This window comes from Saccopteryx leptura, chromosome 3 (genome assembly GCF_036850995.1).
Source record: "Saccopteryx leptura isolate mSacLep1 chromosome 3, mSacLep1_pri_phased_curated, whole genome shotgun sequence".
NCBI classification, from domain to species: Eukaryota; Metazoa; Chordata; class Mammalia; order Chiroptera; family Emballonuridae; genus Saccopteryx; species Saccopteryx leptura.
Genome location: NC_089505.1, coordinates 84362913 through 84371424, shown reverse-complemented (window position 1 = coordinate 84371424; position 8512 = coordinate 84362913). Strand labels below are relative to the sequence as shown.

Below are 8512 nucleotides of genomic sequence, written 5' to 3'. Positions count from 1 at the left end.
ACCACACAGGGAGGTTGGGTCTCTGCACTGGTCTAGGCATCTGCTCAGAAGCTATCAGCACTGGGACCTTCTCAGTATTGGGAGGAGTGTGACAGTGATCCCAGTGACAGTGCCAGGATGGGCACCTGGCATCAAACTGACTTTCCTTCCTTGAGCTCAGGAGGCAAACATGCTTCCACATCTTCCTCTCTCACTCTAAAAATCAATTTTAAAAAAAGAGCTGAGTAGAGAAAGAGGTAAGGAAGCCACCTGCAGACCCACAGTGTGCCCATCCGTCATGGGTTTCCCAGCAGCAGCCTTCTGTCTGCTCTTCGGAGCACCAGGGATGTTCACAAACCTCAAATCAAAGGCTTAAACTCTTCCCCGGAGTGTGCTGAGGTTTCATTCAAGTGCAGTATTGTCCCTAATTGGTGTCTGTCTGGCTCTAGAGAATGGGAATTCTCATCATTCCTTCTTCGAGATTTTTGAGAATTTGTTTGTGGCACTGCTGGACCTGATGCATTCCGTTGACATCAGCTCCAGCCAGACTAGGTCCAGAATGGGGAGAACCAATCGGGCAGCCCCACCGCAGGCCAGGAAAGCAGATAGACCCCTGATCTTGTGCTCCGCCCCCAGGTAAGCAAGCGCTCAGCATCCAGCAGGTCCACGCCTATGAAGGAAAAACGACTTACTTGGCTCCTGTCTTTAAGACTTTGGGAAAATGCTCCCAGGGCAGAGGGCGGTACAGGACCCAGCTCTGCTCCTAACTGGCTGTGTGGCCCCTGAAGTAATCTTTCCTGGCTTTGTGGATTCACTTACAAAGGGAGGACGAGAGAGGAGCGGCTGGTTTCCTAACAATCACAGATCCATGAGGCTGACCGTTACTCCAGAGAATACATTTCCTTATCAGTAATAACAGGTCGTTTTCTCTGAAAACAACAATCTAACTTGCAGGCGCTCCAGCCACCTCCCTTCTCTGGAAAATACCATAGGACATTCCCTATGTTTACTCCACTCCTGTTATTTTGTGGGGGCAGGAGAACCCCACCCTCCAAGTGCAACTTCAGTGAAACTTTCAAAATCAATAATAAGCAGGGTGTTTGTCGGCAGAAGGCTCTCTATTGCAGACCACGTCTGTGCTTGTCACCAGACTCCCAGACAACCCCACTTGGAACAGCAGAGGAGAGAGGCCCTGGTTCCTGACCACAGAACAGTGATGACAAAGCAGCTCTGGGGTCCTTGCCAGCAAATGAAGTGCCCCCAGGTAGACAACTCTTTCTGTACGGTCTCATGTTGTGGCCCCTTGATCGGGCACCCGCACCGCCACTGCCACAGCCAACCTGTGCCACACACATCTACGGCTCCTTTCCACAGACAGGCTCTTTCTCTCTGATCAGACCCAGCATGTATCTGACTAAGCGGCACTGCAACTTGTCCCGAATTACCAGCCGAAGGTGGCTTCACAGCCAGGAAGGACACATGCAGAGCCTGGGGCTCCGGGCTCAGGGCAGCCACTGCCACCTCAGACTTAACACAGGCAGGTGTCATAGGCAGGCGTCACGCTCCCCCATAGGGCACTGAGCAGGACAGTCATGCTGAGAGGTTGGGAGTCAGCTTTGGGAGGTATCGAAATTGCTCCTTAGTCACAAGACAGCCATGGACAGCAATGCCCTGGGTGGCATCTGGAAAGCCAAAGAAGTATCTGTCTGTTGGTCTTCTTGGTCCCCGAGACCATCAGCCTGCAGCTTCTGTGGGCATTCTCTCTTTGGGTACATGTTTTGCCGGATGCTCACAGTGCCTGGGAAGGGCTGGGCGGAGGGCTGGCCGCAGTCCATCCGGGCAGCAGGACGAGCCCCGGGGCAGCAGAGGTGAGTCATAGAGAACTGAGAGGGGACATTGGACTAGCTAAATTTAAAATCTCGGCCTCCTATATTTATGAGGATGCTTTATTATTTTCCCGGGGAAGTGTACCAAATAGAGACTATGGCAGTGACACAGAAAAGAATGTTCTTGAGCTTAAAGTGTAATTACTAATCCAACGGTTTTCAGACGGAATCCATTCATTTGGAGAGGCAGAGGAAAGTTGGCAGGAAGGACCAAATACGAAATACTTCCAGCAGCCTGAGATCGGCGGGCTCCATAAACAAAGGAGACAGTTCACCAGGAAACGAGCTTGGTTTTTGTTGCTGCTTTAAGTAATCAAAGCTCCCACATACACACAAGAACTCTTAAACTTAGCCACTTGGAGATTTTTTTCTGCACGAATTATCTAGACGTCCAAGGACAATTTGCTCACTGTTCATGCAGAGAAGTCAGAATTCTGCCCTCATATTTTATATTTTTTCATATAGCAATTTAAAGTGACAGAAAATGCTACACATAAATGAACAATTCCTGACAAAGGGGCTGTCAATCAAGTGAGAAAAACATTCCCTTTTAGATGCACACCAGACTGAATTGAGAACTCACCAGCTCCTACAGAGGGCTGCGTGCAGGAAGGGTCCTGCCACAGCACCCAGCGGTGGGGCTGCCCCCTCTGGGAAGGACACTGGGATCCCCTGGGCCTCTCTCTGGTCCTGGTGCAGGATTACTGACATGAAAAAATAAAGAGTTGCTGCCATCTTTGAATGATCTTTAAATAATTTCATTAAACCTCTTCAAACCTGACCAGGTGATGGTGCAATAGTACATAGATTGTCAGCCTAGGACGCAGAGGAGCCAGGTTCGAAACACCGAGGTTGCTGGCTTGAGTGCAGGCTCACCAGCTTGAGCGTGGGGTCTCTGGCTTGAGTGCGGGATCCTAGACATGATCCCATCTTACCATCTGCTTTACCAAACCATTCCCGCACTGTTTTCCATCTTTCTTCGTCCTTACTCCATTTAGTAGACAACACAGTAATCATTTATATGTTATAGTGCAGAGAAGCAAAGCTGTTAAGAAAGAAGCCCCATAATTCAGGTGGGCAGGGGGAAAAGAAATATTATTTCTCTCACAAAAACTGCTGTGGGTTAATATGGCAACTCAGTTCTGTTCCTCGAGTCCAGAATTCTGAGAATAGAAAAGACCTGGGTGCCACTGAAGGCCAGTGAGGACAGAGAAGACATGGTGTTGCTGGCTAACTTTCACCGTTCTCACAGCTGAGGCGGTTTTTACGCGGCCTAAATGGCTCTGATGGGTGACCATCTCAAGATGATACCAAGGGACTTCCCGTGCCTCATTGTGGCATCAGGAGCCTCTGGTCAAAGCCAATGCATGGCCAGGAGGGCCAGCGGGGTGCTGAGAGGCACCAGGCTTCGCGAGGGCAGGGGATACACCTGACTCACTCGTGTGCCAGTGCCGGGTACTGAGGTGAGAGGGAACTTACTTAACAATCCACTTGTCCGATGGCAAACACTGCCCCTTCAGGGCCCTGCAGGACACACAATGAGAAAAGAGCAGTATGTTACATTGGGGGCTGGAGAAGGCACCAGGGAAGCTCAGTTCTGCTCCAGACCAGTTTGCCATATTGGTTCTGTGGACTTTGAGAGAAAAGACACCTCCTAAGTTAAGACATCTACTAAGTTGTGCTTCTGATGGCTAACCAGACTCAATCCTTCCTTCCTTCCTTCCCTTCCTTCCTTCCCTAACTTCCTCCTTCCCTTCCTCCTTCCTGCCTCCAGCAGAGCCCAGCAGCTAAGGCTTAGAAGCAGGCACTGAACTGCCCACCTGCACTGCGCTCATGCCACCTGAGCTAGCCCTTTTAAAGGGGTTCCGGAATCCTATTCCAACCAATAGGACTGAGTCTTTCCCCATGCAATCAAAGCTGTGCGGTCATAACACACACACTTCTTCCCCTCCCACATCAACATCTTCATTAACCAATCAGAATAGTTCCATTCTGACCACTCAGGACGGTTTCTTTTGGACCAAACTTTGATGATTTGGAGTCCTCATTTGCGTGATGATGGACCAATCAGGGATTGGGGGCAGGGGCCTCTGTCTTTATGAGTCAGCCCCCCTAGGAGCTGTAAGAGCTCTTTCTTTTTATGTTGAGCGTAGGGTTTCTAAGCTGGACCTGAAATATTGATGATGTTCCACTGGAGCCCAGTATCTCAGGAGAGAGTGAGGGATACCGGATTGGAGCAGGTAGAGCACGCTAAAGCTGGAGAGGTGCTTAATTCTCTTCCTCACCACACCTCCAATTGGGGATTTCATTTAGTGTTGAATTGACACCGGCAATCATCGACCATAGGTTGATAAGGTAATCATCCATCTTAGAGAAGTGGGGGATTCTGATTTTATGTGAACTCTTCAATTTTTTTTATTTTTAGTGACAGAGACAGAGAGAGGGACAGATAGGGACAGACAGACCGAAAGGGAGAGAGATGAGAAGCATCAATTCTTTGTTGTGGCACTTTAGTTTCTCATTGATTGCTTTCTCATATGTGCCTTGGCCGAAGGGCTCCAGCAGAGCGAGTGACCCTTTGCTCAAGCCAGCGACCTTGGGTTCAAGCTGGTGAGCCTTGATCAAACCAGATGAGCCCTTGCTCAAGGGGGCGACCTCAGGTTTCGAACCTGGGTCCTTGGCGTCCCAGTCCGATACTCTATCCACTGCGCCACCGCCTGGTCAGACGTCTTAAACTTTTTTAAAGTTAGGAACTAATCCAAACTCTAGCCAAATGAGGCAGTTTGGCACGGAGTCCAGGCCACGGCATAGCACTGGGCGCCTCTGTGACACCTTGGTAGCCAGGGCGACCCAGATTCCACCTCCTGGCCTTGGCCTCTAGCGGAGGGCGCAGGGGCGCAGGCCCGGACCGCCACCAAACCGCGCCTCTCTCCGCCTCCCGCGCTCCCGGGCGCGCGCGGCGCCAGCTCGGCCACACTGCGCCTGGGTCGGGGCGCCCCGTGCTGGACAGAGCCACCGCCTTAGTGGGGGAGCTCGCCGGGCGAGCCCCGTCTCTGTCCCTTGGAGCTGTCCGTTGCCATGGAGCTGCCGCTCCAAACCGCGCGGCTCGCGGCGGGAAGAGCCGCGCGAAGGGTCGTTGGTGCAGCCGTAGGGTGTTTTTCCGCCCGGAGCCCACTACTCTAGGACCCCCGAGGCGGTCCGCTGAGAGGTAGGTCAGTGTGCCGGGAGCCTGGGGCTGGGCGCAGGGGCTTTAGCTGCCCACTCAGGCACAGACCGACGCCTTCGCTGGCTGGCTTGCGGAGGGGGGACCCCGGGCGCAGGTCGGTCCCACTTCCGACCTTCCGCGGTGTGTGTTGTGAACCGCGCACTTAACGGGAAGTTCCGAACAGAACTCAGCCCAGCTGCTGAGATGGGACCCTGATCGTCTGAGCGGGTGAAAAGAAGGGCGCTTTGATCATTCGAAAGTCACCCCAACTTGGTTTTCAATGCGTAGCCTACTTTGGGACCTATTTTGGAAAGGCCTTGATGATTTTATTCCCAAGAACGAACACTCTTTTTGACTGCTTGGGCTCAAGCCAGCAACCATGGAGTCATGTCTGTGATCCCACGCTCACGTTGGTGAGCCTGCACTCAAGCCAGCGACAGGGATTTGAACCTTGAGACCTCAGCAACCCAGGGCGATGCTCTATCTACTGCGCCACCACCAATATGATTTTTTATTTGCCTACAGGGTATTTAGACATAGGTGTCTTATTCTCCCAAAATGAAGTGAATTATAATCCTGTATTTGTTATTAATTTGGGATGATTACTTTTGGTCAGAGAACCAGTCTTGTGTGACTTTATTTTATATTAGATATATATTTTCTTAGCATCCCTTTCATTTCAAATTACAGCACATATTTGGAATTTACTGCTGCAGTCTAGACTGTGCTTATGACAGTGGCTAAAACTGGAAGGCATTAAAAAAACCCTGATGTCACCCATACTTGCTATTTATATAGTCTTCTTGTTGGGGACAAAAAGTAAAGAATTCACAAATACCGTCTAAGCACCTGTTTCATATTAAACATCACCTTTCAAGTTGCAAAATAATTTCCTTTTTAAAAAATATTTTATTGATTTTAGTGAGAGGAAGGAGGGAGAGAGAGAGAGATAGTGATGAACATAGCTAGCCATTGCTGTATGTGCCCTGACCAGGGATTGAACCAGCAACCTCTGTACTTTCAGAGGAAGCTCTAACCAACTGAGCGGTCTGGCCAGGGCAAAAAAATAATTTCTTTGCAATTAAGCAAGTGGCAGAAGAAACATGTCGGTTAGTTCTTCCTTTCTGGAGACATTGGCAGGATGACTACATCCTAGTGCCTTCTCTGTTAAAATTAAGAGGTACATAAAACCAAACAAAAAACAACAACAAAAACCTTTTCTAATCCAAAGTCGTGGAGGTCAGGAATTGAGAGGAGATATCCATATTTCAAGGGTAGGGAAAGTGCTTGGATAGAAGAAGCAGGACCAGCCACTCCAGGAGACAACATAGAAATACCACACATGAGCCAGCAAAGCACTGGACCTCCTGGAGCCCAAAGGCCAGCTCTCCACGAAGAGCCACAGTCCGCCATCTTTACTTCCAGCTTTGTGTGATCTTAGTCCTTTAAATTTATTGAGGCCTGCTTTGGGGACAGTAAATAGACTGATCACAAACATTAGGGGATATTATAGCTTCATGTTCATTTTGAAAATATCCCCTAATTTTTGTGAGCAGTATAGTTTTGGTAAATATTGTGTTTGCTTTAAGGGAGCACTCAGGATTCTATAGCAGTTTATGTTTTGTGTGTGACTGCCAGGGTCAGTTGTTCAGGATGCCATTTAAATCTATGTCATGACCCTGGCCAGATGGCTCAGTGGTAGAGCAACAGCCTGGTGTGTAGAAGTCCCGGAATCAATTCCTGGCCAGGCACACAGGATAAGCACCCATCTGCTTCTCCACCCTTCCCCTACTCCTTTCTCTTTATCTCTCTCTTCCCCTCCGCAAGCCAAGGTTCCATTGGAGCAAAGTTGGCCCAGGTGCTGAGGACAGCTCCATGGCTTCCACCTCAGGTGCTAGAATGGCTCCAGTTGCAACAGAGCAACGCCCTAGATGGGCAGAGCATTGCCCACTGGCGGGCATGCCGGGTGGATCCTGGTCAGGCATATGCGGGAGTCTATCTCTTTGCCTCCCAGCTTCTCACTTCAGAAAAATGCAAAAAATAATATAAAAAAATAAAAAATAAATAAAATGTATGTCACAAATGGCTATTTTATCTAGTTTTGTCAGTTCCTGAGAGGGTGTGTTAAAGTTTTCCATAAGAGATTTTGATACATTATTCCATTCTGTCACCTTTGTTTGATTTACCTTAGGGCTATTATTAAACACATCAGAATTGAGAAGGGTTGTCTCTTTCCGGTGAACCGGACATCTGGCTATGACATGACCCGCTTACTGCTCTGACTGCCTTTTGCCTAAAGCATTTTGTCTGTTTCTAGATGACTCCACTAGCTTCCTATTTACAATTTTTACCAAGTTAATCTTTTTCTGACTTTTGTTTTTAATATTTTTTTAATATTTATTGACTTTTGAGAGAGAGAGAGGAAGGGAGAGCGAGAGAGAGACAGAAACATCGATCTGTTCCTGCATGTGCCCCAACCGGGAATGGAACCGGCAACCTCTGTGCTTTGGGATGATGCTCCAACCAACTGAGCTACCTGCCCAGGGCTTTTCCTGACTTTTAAATGCAGTGCTTCTGTGAGCTTGTCTTTAGATGCCTCTTTTTTTAAGTACTAGAGTTAGATTTTTTTGTTGTTGTTGTCATTGGTTTTTAATCCAATTTGACAAAATGCTCCTCTTGAGCATAGTCATTTAACATATAGATATATATTCTAGCTTTCATTTCAACTTTGACCTAAACATTTCTTATCTTTCTCATCCATCCTTCAAGGTTCTCCAGATGATTCAAAAATACAAGCCTCTCCAGCATTTTCGGTTATTTTCAGTGCGGTGGCTGGCACCTTGCCAGCCCCATTACCAAAGAGAGAATTCCAGCTGCTTCTCTGAAATAGGTTCAGCAAATCTCTGTCTGACCTGACTTCACCCCCACGTTTCAGACACTTCCTGAGCTGGCACAGGTCATGCATCGTGTCCGGGTTTCGGGGGTTAAGTGGGTCCACCTGTGTCTGGGTCAGCACGACCTGCAGGGCGGTTCCCGCTTGTCCTCCCACTCCCCAGCCTCTGTTTTGTTAAAACTGCTTCTTCTCCCAGTTCCTGTCCTGTTGGTTCACATCTCAAAGTAATGGAGTCCTCCACTGCTGCCTAGTGAGGATGTAGAGGGATCAGAGGCTACCAGTCTGGAACTGCCGCCATCTTAACCGACATTCAGAGAGCCTGTGGTTTAGTGGAATCACTTTAAATGAGACTCTGTGTGCATGTGTCAGGTTCACCTGCGACCCACTTGTCATCTGCTGGGGCCCCAACCAAGCTACGTGTGATGGCCCCCTGGAATCACGAGCACAGAGCAGATCAGCTTTGACCACCTTGTAAAACCTCCAAAAGCCCTGCCCCTCACACACTCATAGGGAAACAGGCTGTTCCAGTGGAACATTATTGATATTTTG

The 8512-nt window shown here is 48.9% G+C and overlaps 1 protein-coding gene across 5 annotated transcripts in view; it reads left to right on the top strand.

The window, feature by feature from the left end:
* Nucleotides 1–5021: 5021 nt before the first annotated feature.
* Nucleotides 5022–8512, top strand: part of CFAP74 (cilia and flagella associated protein 74) — a 52948-nt gene continuing 49457 nt past the window's right edge. For all 5 annotated transcript variants that reach the window (XM_066371991.1, XM_066371990.1, XM_066371989.1 and 2 more), the window contains exon 1: nucleotides 5022–5073. The gene's annotated coding sequence lies outside the window, so the exon portion shown is untranslated. The remainder of the gene's footprint in view (nucleotides 5074–8512) is intronic.